The sequence below is a fragment of the Hevea brasiliensis genome, chromosome 18, assembly GCF_030052815.1.
Source record: "Hevea brasiliensis isolate MT/VB/25A 57/8 chromosome 18, ASM3005281v1, whole genome shotgun sequence".
Lineage (NCBI taxonomy): Eukaryota > Viridiplantae > Streptophyta > Magnoliopsida > Malpighiales > Euphorbiaceae > Hevea > Hevea brasiliensis.
The window spans coordinates 43,021,056-43,036,228 of NC_079510.1; the positions used below are offsets into that span (position 1 = coordinate 43,021,056).

General features: G+C 33.8%; 1 non-coding gene and 1 pseudogene across 1 annotated transcript; one reads left to right on the forward strand and one right to left on the reverse strand.

Moving 5' to 3' along the window:
* The first annotated feature begins 841 nt into the window (after window positions 1–841).
* On the forward strand, window positions 842–14,763 carry LOC131175888 (loganic acid O-methyltransferase-like; annotated as a pseudogene).
* On the reverse strand, window positions 6,863–6,970 carry LOC131176165 (small nucleolar RNA R71). The gene has a single exon (XR_009146290.1). It is a non-coding gene; the product is annotated as a small nucleolar RNA R71 (small nucleolar RNA).
* Window positions 14,764–15,173: the final 410 nt, after the last annotated feature.

Consider the following 15,173-nt stretch of genomic DNA (forward strand, 5'->3'; position numbering starts at 1 on the left):
GTGGGCAAGTCCAGTGGTCTGATATCGATTAGCCAAAAAATCCCAGATTTCTTTTGCAGAGTCATAATTAGCTAATTGGATGTGGATGGACGAGACAGAGGTATTGCGAAACCAGGTGATGATCTGATGATTTTTACTATCCCAATCCTCAAGACGGTCAGTAAATTTTGCATCAGTTTCATCGTTCTCTCTTGTCGGCGTAGTGATATCTCCGGTAACAATACGCCAAAGTTTGCGACCTATCAAAAAACTTTTCATTCCTTAAACCCAAAGATTATAGTTGGAACCAGTCAGAACTGTTGCAATAGGTTTTGAAATATCAGATTTCTCCATTGATAACAAGATGAGGAGAAAAAAAAAATGGTATAATAACAGGAATGAAAGAATGAACCAGAACAGGTTGTAGAGAGAGAAGAGAGACCTCAGAAACTAGAAATAAAATCTTTACGGCTCTGATACCATGTTAGAAGAAAGAATACAAGTAATGAAGGAAAAGATTATGTATTTGTCTGTTTCTTATTTATAGAGATATTACATCTATTTATACATGAGAATATGAGCTAATTTAGATAAAAATAATAATTGCTGTAATTATGTTACACAAATCTCCTATAATCATGTCAATTGCTGTAATTATGCTACACAAATCTCCTATAATCATGCTAATTGTTGTAATTATGCTAATAGTTCTCAAAATAGAAACGTAAAAAAAACACAGGCAAAAGATCCCAAGAGTTTAATAAGATTTTGATGAATACAAAAATAATTATCGAATTGCCCACATGATATGTATATATATGTGTAAATCTAATACAGTGAACGAGTAAGAGAAGAGTGTAACATGCAGATATATAACAGAGAAGTGCGTAGCTTTGCATCAGTGGACATGGCGACTTTCAAGAACCCCACCAGCTTCTTCTTCCAGTTCCACTTTCAGTATGTCTTCAACTGTTAGCCTCGCTAGATATAAATCTACATTGAGTTATTGTGGTGATTAGTTCCATTTTTGTTAGCTTATATGTGAAGTCCATATAATTTATGTACTCTTTTTGTCTCTCTGATTCTTTCTCTTAATTTTGTTTTATAAGCAATTGGTACATGATCATGTGATTACAATTAAACGACAGTATGGTTTTAGCATAATCAAAAATATATAATGCTTATAAAAAATTAAAAATTAAAAAATAAAATAGCAAAAAGAAATCCCCCTTTCAGTGTCAAAATTTTTGTAAATTTATTTTATTAATCAAGTACATAATCTTGAGGGACAAGTTCATTATATCAAATTATTATTCCCCATTTTATATATCTACAGTATATTTTCCACCCTTATTATTATCTCAACATCGATCATTAAAGATTAATTAAATTCTCTAAATTAGATTTTTCAATTTGCTGTTCTTAATTATGCTCATTGACAATAAAGCTCTCAAGAAACTGTCAGTAATTTCCCTTGGTGGATAATTAGAATAATCTAGACCTCTTAATTATATTATTTCCGTGCCATTTTAAGTGATATTTAAAATTTTTTTTCACTTTATTTAAAAAAAAATTATTTTTTTTTTTAATTTTACTCTTATCTATTATTATACTCGATTCATTTCTCTTTCTTATCACCTTTCTCTATTTTAATTAAATATAAGGATACTTTAATCAATTATTTGTTAATTAGCAGTCGATGGAATAAGAATTTTTGTTTTAAAAATAAATAAATAAACCAGCGTTGTGAATGCAGAGTAATTCCCCACAGGAATCTGTCCAAGCACATCTCTGCCTGCTCGCAAATGGTGACGGCCAAAACAAAGACTCGTTTCAATTGTTTGGTATCAAACTTGGCGGTTGCACCATCGCTACGTGATTACACTTAATTCAGCCAATTCTCATGCTCTAATAAATTGTGTTAAATTCAAAGAGGAGAGAGTATTAGATAAATTATACATTAATTCATTTTAAGTTAAATTATAATTTAGCTTTTAAGATTTAATAATTTAATTTTTTATATTTTTAAAATCAAGTAATTTAATTTTTAAAATTCAATAAAATTTATAATTTAATCATTACTGTTAAAATTTCGTTAAATTATCATTAATTTTAACAAAAATAATAAAATACTTTTTTCTTTATTTTTAATTTAAAAATAATTTAGTTCCTAATATTTTATTTTTTTAATAATTTAATATTTGATATTTTATTTTATTAACAATTTATTCCCTATATTTTTAAAATGCAGGTTCATTAAAATAAAAAATTTAAATTATTAAAATATAAATTAGTTATATTAAGGTCCTTAAAAATTTTCGCTAATTACAAAATCATCCATATATTTTTCAAATTAATCCTTGAATATTATAACTATTTATAAATAAACTCTTATAATTTTATAAAATTCTATTTATGTCATTATTATTTTAATAATATATATGTATATATCAATTTATAATATTTTCATATATTATATTAGATTGTTGTATATAAAAAAAGGAAAAAAAATGAACATTGTCTCAAATTGTTATTAAAATAAAAATTCAAGGACTAAATTGTTTTTATATTAAAATAGAATTAAAACCATTTTGGCATTTTTGCTAAATCTAATGGCGAATTAACCATAATTCTAATGGTAGAGATTAACTTGTAAGTTTATTAAAATATTAATGACTAAAGTGCTTAGTTTTAAAATTATAGGGACTAATCTGTAAATTTAATCAAATATCAGAGATTAAATTGCTAATAAATAAAATCTAAAGACTAAATTATTTTTAGATTGAAAATAGAGTTAAAGACTTTTATTTTTACTAGAATAATGGTAACTTAACTAAAATTTTAATGTCAGAAATTAAATCGCTTGATTTTAAAAATATAAACACTAAATTATAAGTTTTATCAAATTTTAGAAACTAAATTATAGTTTATCTTTATTTTAATACAAGTTTATATAAATGAGTTGTTTTACATACAAAAATTTTATAGTTTTTTCATGTGGATCAAGTATTTCCTGTAATTAATCCACTGATTATATCTGTTAAAAAATTAAATTAAATAAAATTAAGAGGGCAGAGCAAAAAGAAAGCTGTGAAAAATATCCAAGAACAAGTGATAAGTGGATTTTCTTTTGGAGAGAGAGTCCAATCAAATACTTGAATTCGTATGGAATCAAGTTGGCAATGGCACGGCATTAATGCACAATTGTTTCCAATTGGCACAAAGTGGCATATTGGATCAAAAAGTAAAACTCATCAACAAAAGATAGAAGACCAGATGTAATCTAGGTCATTGTCTGATTTAACATTCTCATTATTGTAATAAAGAAATGTCTAAATCCTTCTTTTGTGCCTAAAGAACCCGTCAGGAGGACGGCTACATCTACATTGCCTATAAATTTTTGCTTCTGCAACTCACAGAGTTGCATTTTATGTGGGAGTCCTACAGACAGAAACAGAATTGAAGATGGGTGTCATGCCCACCGTCAATTATTGTCAGGTATACATTTTTTTTTTTTATCTTCACTTTTTATTTTCGACGTGAATTTGCTATCTCATCGACTATCTGCCTCAATAAAAGCTGTCAATTATTTAAATTCTAACAACTTCTTTCTATTCCAAATTTATAAATGCATTGAAAAAAGAAAAGGTGTTGAATTAGGTACTGGAGTCATTTTTAAACCTGTGAGGGCTGAGTTTAGTTCATAATTAGAGTCAATTGTTTTTTTTTTTTAAAAAAAATGATGTTAGGCAACCCGGAAAACTAAGGGCGTCAATTGAATTGTATTGCAGAGATCAATTATGGAATTTACAAAGAATGTGATTGATGAGACAATCATCGAGAAGCTTGAAATAAAGCCATTTTCATCTGCTTCTAATTCAGTTTGTGTTGCGAATATGGGATGGTCAGTTGGACCTAACACATTCTACTGCACACAAATTATACTTGATGCTGTGGAAAAGAAGTTCATATCAGAAGGCTTCACTCCTGATCAAATGCCCCAATTTCAAGTCTTCTTTAATAGTCTTCTTTTCAATGATTTCAATATCCTTTTCGAGTCTCTCCCTCCCAAAAGAAGGTATTTTTCAGCCGGTGTGCTGTGGCCTTTTCATGGCGGTTGGTCCTGACTCCTCTCTGCATTTTGTACATTCCTCGTATGCATTAAAGCGGCTTTACGAGGTGCCTCCGGGTCTTTGGACAAGGACTCTCGAGATGGAACCAAGGGAGGATTCATTACACTAGTGCCCCAGAAGCCGTAGTCGAAGCTTATGCAGCCCAATTTGCCAAGTACATGGGGATGTTCTTGGATGCCAGAGCAAAAGAGCTTGTGGAGGGAAGTATGATGGTGCTAATCCTGCCATCGACTCGGATGGGATCCCACATTCGATGTGCCAGGATATTGTTCAATCATTTAGGGTCCTGCCTTGTGGATTTGGCGAAAGAGGTAAGCCTGATATGAACTCAGCCACTGGTCTACCTAGAACTTATATGTAACAGTTCAATGCAGTTAGATCTGATGCTCTTTTGACCGCAGGGATTAGTGATGCATACATTTTGCATAATCATTTAGGTTTAATTTCATAGCTATTTTATTTGATTATTAGTCACTTTTAGCTAATTTCATTAGTTATTTAGTTAGTTTTCCATAATTGTCAATTTTGGATTAATTTGTAATTTTTACTTTGTTTTGTAGGAAAAATGGTGTTTTTGAAGGACTAAAGAGAATTTTGCCATTGAGGAGTGTCTTCTACAGACAAAAGATGTCAAAACAAGTTTTCAAGTGAAATATGCATTGACCAAAGCGTGCATAACTTGCCGCATAAGCTATGCAGATCTGCATAAGGAGAAAGATCATCTGTTCAGAACCAATTAAATGTGCATAAGGAGATCGCATAGCTTATGCACATTCTCGCCTCCCTTATGCACATTCACGAAATTGTGCATAACCTATGCACCAAGTCATGCGACTTCGCATAAGTGACCCGAGAACCAGTAAAAGCGCATAAGGGACTGCATAACTTATGCGATCCACTTATGCGATCCCATGAAGAGTTCATTAATGAGTCAGGTGAGATTCCCTCAAATAATTCCTCCTAGAACATACCATTTTAGGGCTCCATGTCGGAAAAATGCTATAAATAGTCCCATTTTCTCATTTTAGAAGGGAGGCAAGGAGAAAAGAAGAAGAGAGAGGAGAAGAGAGGCAGAATTTGAGGAGTCATTTTCACCTTCCACACCATTTTTAACCAAGATTTGCAGATTTCTTCCTTCCTTTACATTTTTCTACATTTCTAGTGTTTAATTTCTTACTTGTAGCTTAGATTAAAGCTTTATTTCCATTTAAACTCATCATATCTTGTAATCATTATGGATAGTGAGTAGTTTACTTTTGATTCTGGAGTAAGGGATGTAATATTTTAGTTATTTTTGTGAATTTGAAGGTTAGTCCCAATGTAATGAATTTATGAGGTTTAATCCATTTCTTGTGTGCTTATTCACATGCTTAATGAAGGGCCCCATTAAGTTATGTTCTTAATCCTTGGTTGAAGCACCGAAAGGAGAAAACCAAGTGATAGTTAATCAAGAAATTGGACTTAATTAACTTAGATCTAGAAATAGACTAAGGGTTAAGAGGGTTTTAATAGATTGATTAAAGAACCTAATGGGTCTTGGTTAATTTTAACTCCACGAAAGTAGGATTAAGTTAATTAAGGCACTCTTTGTCTCACTCGAAAGAGTTTTCAAAGGATTTTAGAATTAATCTCCTTTAAACCCATAAATTTCATGGATTGGGCTAGCTAGGGAAAATCCCAAAATAGCTTGAATATGAAATCCCGAACTCCGGAATCGCCTTTTTATCATTGTTAATTTCTAATCGAATTTAATTACTTGCCATTTTGAATATTGCCATATTTGAACTTGCTTACTTCAATTTGATGCAATTTTAGTTTAATTAATACATTGTTGAATAGAATATTAATTTTGCACATTTAAATTGCATATCCCATTACCCATTAATTTACTACTTTAAATACTTCGATTTAGTCAACTTTTATATCAAAAATTCAATCATTAACACGACTCCTCGTGGGATCGATATTTTTCTATACTACTTGTACGACCCGTGCACTTGCGGTTGGGACGCATCAAGTTTTTGGCGCCGTTGCCGGGGAGTTGTTTGTTTAAGATTGAATTCTTGATCATTTTAGTTGTTTTTTAGTTTTATCTCTATTATCTTTTCATTTTGTGTTTGTTTGTTCTTTTTCAGGTACTCTTAATCTTTTATGAGAAGAGCTAGAAGCACAAGTGATACATCCTTATTATTCAACCCTGAAATTGAGAAATTTTGTAAGGCCAACAAGAAAGAAACCAGAAAAAGAAAAGAAGCCTTGATAGAAACTGAATTAGAAGCAGACATGGCTGATGAAAGAATTAGAATTGGTGTTGGTAATGCTGGAAATAGTCAAAATAATGAAAATGCAGCCCATGGTGAAGAAGTTGTTAATGCTAAGGTGCCTAGGGGAAGTATGATGGATCATGCTTTTCCTCGTTTTGATGACTTGAGAGAGAGCATAGCAAGACCAAGAATTGATGTAAATAGTTACAAGATGGATTTTGGAGTCCTTCAAATGATTCAGAATTCTCAATTTGGGGGTCATCCTTCTGAAAATCCACACACACATCTGAAGAAGTTTGCTATGATTTGTGACATGCAAAAACAACCTGGAGTATCTGATGATGCAGCAAGGCTAAAATTGTTTCCATTCTCTTTGAAAGATAGAGCATTGGATTGGCTTGATTCTTTACCTCACAACTCAATTACAAATTGGGAGCAGCTCACTGATGTATTTCTTGCCCAATACTTTCCACCTGGAAAAACTCAAGAGTTGAGGAATCAAATGATTGCTTTTAGACCAAGAGAAGATGAGACCCTTTATGAGTCATGGATGAGATGGAAGGAGTTGGAGAGATAATGTCCACATCATGCCATTCCTAAATGGATGATAAACCAGAATTTTTACACAAATGTCACTCCTGCTATCAGAGGAATCATTGATGCTCAAAGCGGAGGAATTCATCATTAAGCATGAAGATGAAGCTTATGAGTTTTTAGAGAAAATAGCAAAGAACAGTCATCTATGGAGTAGTCCAAGAGGGTCAACTCCAACTCAAAAAAGGCAAGTTACTGGAATGTATGAGCTTGATCCATTCAACATGATCAATGCCAAATTTGATGCACTCACTAATGTCCTTGCTAAGAAAATGGAGGATTTAAGTATGCTAGTCAGTTCATCATCATGCTCTGGAAGTTCTCAACAAGTTACTTATGCAGAAGGAACAATGAGTCGTGGAGTAGATTATCCTTCATTTGCTTGGAGGAATCATCCCAATTTTTCATGGGAGAATCAGCAAAATCAAGCTTCAACTCAGAACTTTCCACCACAACAACAAGGGCATCAATACCAACAACCTAGGCAACCACCACCTAGTTTTCAGCAAAAGAATGCAAATCTTGCACCTTTACCAAGACAGCAAGAACAAAGTTCTACCACAGAGGCTTTATTACAACAAATTCTTGCTAATCAAATTAAGCGTGATGAAGAGTTGAGAGAGATGAAAGCAAGGCTGGAACAAATGCAAACACACAATAGGATCTTTGGAAAATCAGATTGCACAACAAGCATGCTCATCAAGTACCAATTCTATGGGGAAACTTCCTAGTCAAACAGAAAATCCAAGGGAGCAATGTCATGCCATCACACTGAGGAGTGGTAAAATAGTGCATAATGAGAAGAGTGAAAAAGTTGAAAAGAGAGAAAATGAGGAAGATTTTGAGGAGATGAAAAACAAAAGAGTGAAAAAGGGAGTGCAAGAAAAGGTAAAGAGGAGGTTGGAGAGAAAGAAGAGAAATATATACCTCCAGAGCCTTACAAGCCACAGCTTCCCTTTCCACAGAGATTTCAAAAAGCCAAGCTTGATAAGCAATTTGGGAAGTTCTTAGAGGTTTTGAAGAAGCTATATATAAATGTGCCTTTTATCGATGCTCTTTCCCAAATACCTTCTTATTCTAAGTTTTTTAATGAAATTCTCTCAAACAAAAGAATACTTGAAGATTATGAGTATTTAGCCTTAACTGAGGAATGCAGTGATATCCTCCAAATGTAACTTCCTCCAAAGCTCAAGGATCCAGGGAGTTTTTCAATTCCATGCCATATTGGGAATCATGTTCTATAAAAGCTTTATGTGATTTAGGGGCTAGTGTAAGCCTTATGCCCCTCTCCATCTATGAGAAGCTTAACATGGGAGATCTTAAGCCAACCCACATTTCTCTTCAGTTGGCAGACAGATCAATTAAATATCCAGAAGGGATCTTGGAAAATATACCACTGAAGGTTGGAAAATTTTACATCCCGGTTGACTCTGTCATTTTGGACATTGAAGAGGATTCTCATATGCCAATCATTTTGGGAGGCCTTTCACAGCTACAATTTGGTGCTTTGATTGACGTGAAAGGTGAAAAGCTTACTCTTAGAATCGGAGAGGATCAGTTAGTCTTCAATATTGACAATGATAAGAAGAAGCAACATGAAGATGTAGACTCTTGTTTGAGAATTGATATAGTTGATGAGTTAGTAAAGAGCACTTTAGAAAGAGCTATCCAAGGCTTCTCTTGAAAGTTGTCTTATCCATGAAGGGAGTATCAATGATGAAAATCCAAAAGAGGCTGCATTTGCACAAGATTTGAATAGTAATCCACCTTGTCCTATGGCACCAATCTTTCAAGTTGAGGAAGTGGAGAAAAGTGAAGTAAAGCAACCATCTCTCAAAGAAAAAGATGCACCAAAGGTTGTCAAGAAAGAAATGGTCGGATTTTTAGACAAAGCAACAAGGATCTTCTCATGTGATGGAAAGAAAATGAAGTATAGATTCATTGAAGCACCTATTGGAAACAGAGGCAACAAATTCCAATTTCAGCCACCATGAAACATGAAAAGAGTCTAGCTAAGGACTATAAATTAGCGCTCTTGGGAGGCATCCCAAGTCCTTTTATTTTGCTTTTGTTGATTTACTTTCATTTTCATTAATTTTGTTTTTATCTTAAATTTCCTCAAATTCAATTTTTGACATTATTAAATCTTGTCCCTTGTAGATGTATATCAATGAAGAAATTTGGTGAACTATTGGGAGCTGCAATCTGGTTATTGCAGAGGAAAAATGCAATCTGCAGAAAAGGAAAAGTCTGCAGCAGATAGATTCTGTCCTTGAGCTGCAATCTGGTTTATGCAGAGAGGAAAAAGAAATTCTGCAGCAAAGAGGGTGTTTGCAGCAGATGGCTTGTGTTTTTGGTGAGGTTGGGTGTGAGACTTTTAAGTATGTGTGATTTTAATCTTAATATGGTGGTAAGTGAGTCATTTTTGCAGTTTTGAGCTTCTTTGGGTTGTAGGATTCAAGGTAAAAATGCTGCATTTTCTTGGCAAAACTTGGAAACTTCATTTCATCATTTGTGGTTAGATGCAACTTCATGCAAATTTTATGGAGTTTTATGTGCTAAATGTTGATTTGCAGAATTTGTCTTAAAATGGCATAGTTCTCAAAGGTCTTTTATGTAGGATCCATTTTTACATGCTTGTGTGATGCCTTTTTGATATACTTTGTATATATTGATGTGTTTTTGGTGAAACTTCTCATGGTTTATGCTTCATGGAATTATATTTCCTCATTCTAGGGTATTTTTCACACTTGCAATCCATGTTCTATTGCATTCTTGATCTTGCTAACTTGTGCATAAGCAACTGCATAGCTTATGCAATCCTGCATAACCACAATTCTTGCCATTTTCCACCTTTATTGCAAGTGCATAAGGAGAGTGCATAGCTTATGCACTTCTGCATAACCTCATTTTGTCAAATTTCATATCTGTCAAAACTTGCATAAGGTGAGTGCATGACTTATGCACATTTGCACAACTTCAAATTCTGCATTTTCTCTCTCTGCCGAAGTCTGCATAAGCAGAGTGCATAACCTATGCACTTCTGCATAACCAAAAACTCTGAATTTCCAACTCTGCCGAAGTCTGCATAAGCAGAGTGCATAACCTATGCATACGCATAACCAAAAACTCAATTTCCAGTGCCGAGGGGTGCATAAGCAGAGTGCATAACCTATGCACTTCTGCATGACCAGAAACCCAGAAAAATCAAACTTGCCGAGGGGTGCATAAGGAAGGTGCATAAGTTATGCACTTCTGCATAACCAAAAACTCTGAATTTCCACTCGCAGAAGTGCATAAGCGAGTGCATAACCTATGCACATCGCATGACCACCAACCCAAAATTCCAAAAATTGCCGAGCGATTGCATGAGCGAGTGCATAACCGATGCACTTCTGCATGACCTGATTTTCTGAACAACCACTTCTGCCGAGAGATGCATAAGGGGAGTGCATAACTTATGCACTCCCGCATGACTTCGCTCCTCAAAATTTCAAAACCCACCGAAGAGTGCATAAGCAGAGTGCATAACTTATGCACTTCCGCATGACCAAAAAAAAAAAAAAAAAAAAAAAAATTTGCAAATATTTTACATAGCCTATGCAACCCTTTTTGCCACTCATGCGAGCCTTGCGGCTTATGCACCCTACTTATGCACATGTTCTGGAAAAGTTAAAACCTGCTGAGACTTGCATAAGGAGAGTGCATAACTTATGCACTTCCGCATGACCAAAAAAAAAAAAAAAAAAAATTTTTTTGCAAATATTTTACATAGCCTATGCAACCCTTATTGCCACTCATGCAGAACCACACGGCTTATGCACCCTACTTATGCACATGTTCTGGAAAAGTTAAAACCTGCTGAGACTTGCATAAGGAGAGTGCATAACTTATGCACTTCCGCATGACCAAAAAAAAAAAAAAAAAAAATTTTTGCAAATATTTTACATAGCCTATGCAACCCTTATTGCCACTCATGCAGAACCGCACGGCTTATGCACCCTACTTATGCACATGTTTTGGACAGCACTTTACTCTGCATAACCTGTACAGCCTCTTATGCATCACCATTATTCCTTGAATTTTCATCTGCTCTATACCAGGTAACTCTTTCCTTTTGCTCTTAAATTTCACAATTCCTGGTAATTTCTCTTTACTTTGAATTTTGATAATGCACTACTTGAGACATTGAGGACAATGTCTAATTTTGAGTTTGGGGGTGCACATTCATTTTGATTTTTGCTTCAATTTTTTTTTTTTACATTTTGAGTATAGGAACATCTCATCCCATTTCATTTACATATATTGTAAATATTTTACATATACATCCATACATACATATACATAACACATTTACACACACATTATACATCACTTAGAAATTATACACTTTGCACACAAATAGACTTCTTCCATTTAGTTAATGCATTGCTCATTTTTAGGAATCATGCATCATGCATTAAAATCTTTTGCCAAATCCCTTGAGTATTGAAAAGTTGCCTATGAGAGTGATTTGACTTACCTTTAGTTGGGTTTGTGGATTGAAAGTTTCCTAAGAGGTGCAAAGTTTTGAAGTATCTATCCCTTGCCTATATCTTCTTAGCCAAAAAGCCACCCAACTAGTCCTTTAGAGATTTGAGTGTTTAGAGGAGTTATTGGATATAAGGTAGTCAAATGATGTCTCACCAATCCTAGAACAAATTTTCTAAACCTTTCAAGGCGAAATATCAGCTTATACTTGAAAAGAGAGATGATTAGGCATTCTTTGATTTAAACCTTCTCATTTTAAACCTTTGGCCCTTTTTCCTAATTAAAATTGACCTTTGAAAACCCCTTTGAGCCTTTTTATCCCTAATTTTTCTTGAAATCCTTATTGCTACCTAGCCAATGAACCAAACACTCCAACCCTTTTCATGAGAATAATATTGAATATTAGGTACACTTTCTAAAAAAAATAAAAATAAAATAAAATAAAAAAAGAAAAATATACAAAAAAGGAGAAGAAGTGCTTGTCATCTTGTAAAAGTGCTAGTATATGTGCTTTTCACTATTGCCATTCAAAATGAAAGAAATCCACCCAAAGTATTAAAAGAAATGAGTTTGGGGTGGCATTTTTAGGACAATCATCAAAAGAAAATGCAAAATACAAGTCTAAAGTATCAAAATGTCCCTCCATTTTTATGTGTTTTGTAAACTATGCTAGCACTTGACAATTCTCATTGTGTACTTCTCTCCTCCATATATACAAAAAAAAGAAAAAAAAGAAGAAAAAGAAAAAAAAATTATAATAAAATAAGAAGTGTACCTTATGTTTAAAAATTGAAAATATTCTCATGCTTTGAATACTTTTTACCCATCTTTCTTCTTAGCCTCATTTTAAACCCCATGGCCTCATTACATCCCTAAAAAGACCTTTGATCTCTTGATAGTACTTGCTACATTAGTGGAGATAGGAGTAGGGAATTTGCCTATGGGATTGGAAAACTATTCATCTATTCATTCAATTCTATCATTCCATGTTGAGATACTTTGGTTATCAATTGTCCTAGAATTCTTTTTGAGCATGACTATCTCTTTTGATTTGTTGGTTTGGGGATTTTGAATGATAATTGACTTAATGGCTAAGCGGTGAAAGCTTGGATAAGCATTAGATTCTTTGCATTTTGAAGGATGGGTATATGGATTGCTGGTATGGCTGAAGGTGTGTTAAGTTACTTTAATAGGTGATTTTCATAGTTCTTTGGATAAGGCACCCCTAAAAATTTTTTGCATTTTATTTTAAAGTTTGCTTGAGGACAAGCAAAAGCTTGAGGACAAGCAAAAGCTTGAGTTTGGGGGTATTTGATGCATACATTTTGCATAATCATTTAGGTTTAATTTCATAGCTATTTTATTTGATTATTAGTCACTTTTAGCTAATTTCATTAGTTATTTAGTTAGTTTTCCATAATTGTCAATTTTGGATTAATTTGTAATTTTTACTTTGTTTTGTAGGAAAAATGGTGTTTTTGAAGGACTAAAGAGAATTTTGCCATTGAGGAGTGTCTTCTACAGCAAAAAGATGTCAAAACAAGTTTTCAAGTGAAATATGCATTGACCAAAGCGTGTATAACTTGCGCATAAGCTATGCAGATCTGCATAAGGAGAAAGATCATCGTTCAGAACCACCGAAATGTGCATAAGGAGATGCATAGCTTATGCACATTCTCGCCTCCCTTATGCACATTCACGAAATTGTGCATAACCTATGCACTAAGTCATGCGACCGCATAAGTGACCCAGAACCAGCCGAAAACTGCATAAGGGACTGCATAACTTATGCAGTCCACTTATGCAGTCCCATGAAGAGTTCATTAATGAGCTGGCAGGAGATTCCCTCAAATAATTCCTCCTAGAACATACCATTTTAGGGCTCCATGTCAGAAAAATGCTATAAATAGTCCCATTTTCTCATTTTAGAAGGGAGGCAAGGAGAAAAGAAGAAGAGGAGAAGAGAGGCAGAATTTGAGGAGTCATTTTCACCTTCCACACCATTTTTAACCAAGATTTGCAGATTTCTTCCTTCCTTTACATTTTTCTACATTTCTAGTGTTTAATTTCTTACTTCGTAGCTTAGATTAAAGCTTTATTTCCATTTAAACTCATCATATCTTGTAATCATTATGGATAGTGAGTAGTTTACTTTTGATTCTGGAGTAAGGGATGTAATATTTTAGTTATTTTTGTGAATTTGAACTGGGTTAGTCCCAATTTAATGAATTTATGAGGTTTAATCCATTTCTTGTGTGCTTATTCACATGCTTAATGAAGGGCCCCATTAAGTTATGTTCTTAATCCTTGGTTGAAGCACCGAAAGGAGAAAACCAAGTGATAGTTAATCAAGAAATTGGACTTAATTAACTTAGATCTAGAAATAGACTAAGGGTTAAGAGGGTTTTAATAGATTGATTAAAGAACCTAATGGGTCTTGGTTAATTTTAACTCCACGAAAGTAGGATTAAGTTAATTAAGGCACTCTTTGTCTCACTCGAAAGAGTTTTCAAAGGATTTTAGAATTAATCTCCTTTAAACCCATAAATTTCATGGATTGGGCTAGCTAGGGAAAATCCCAAAATAGCTTGAATATGAAATCCCGAACTCCGGAATCGCCTTTTTATCATTGTTAATTTCTAATCGAATTTAATTACTTGCCATTTTGAATATTGCCATATTTGAACTTGCTTACTTCAATTTGATGCAATTTTAGTTTAATTAATACATTGTTGAATAGAATATTAATTTTGCACATTTAAATTGCATATCCCATTACCCATTAATTTACTACTTTAAATACTTCGATTTAGTCAACTTTTATATCAAAAATTCAATCATTAACACGACTCCTCGTGGGATCGATATTTTTCTATACTACTTGTACGACCCGTGCACTTGCGGTTGGGACGCATCAATTAGTATCTGAAGCTCTTGTGGACTCTTTCAACATTCCAATGTACTCTGTGACTCCCAAGGAGATAAGGCAGCTTGTAGAACGAAATGGGTGTTTTAGCATTGAAAGAATGGAGCCTACGGATTGTAGAACTAACCCTGACATCCCAGCCACTGGATATTCAATCACGATGCGCTTCAGAGCAGGGCTGGAAGGAGTCATCACCAGACACTTTGGTGCTGAGATTATTAATGAACTGTTTGAACGATTTCTCGAGAGAATGGATGATGTGATGCCATCCTTATTATCAAGCAACGCACAAGGATCTCAAATAACTGTTATTCTGAAACGCAAATGCTACAATTGAATGCTACTGTATGACCAACTACCACTGCAGCTTTACTTGAATACCCCCCACTATAAATGTGCAGAATTGCGAATTCCAGAGAAACTAGCTAATGAATAAAGTTGGGACATTCATAGATTTATAAATATGTGGAAATTGTTAGCTGTACAGGTCCTTTTCCAAATCAAATTTCATTCAATCTAAGGATAGTTGTGCATACATGTTTTGGCACACGATCAAGGGAAGGCATATCCTTCACGTAACATCACATAAATTGAAAATGGCAGATTCACACCTAATAGCAGATAATGCATCGAGAATCATGCAAATCAGATGCATAACCTTTCAATATCTTATGGTACATAATTTTGCCATTATGAACATAAAAGTTTACATTGTCCTGTCATCTAATTACTATATGAACACATATC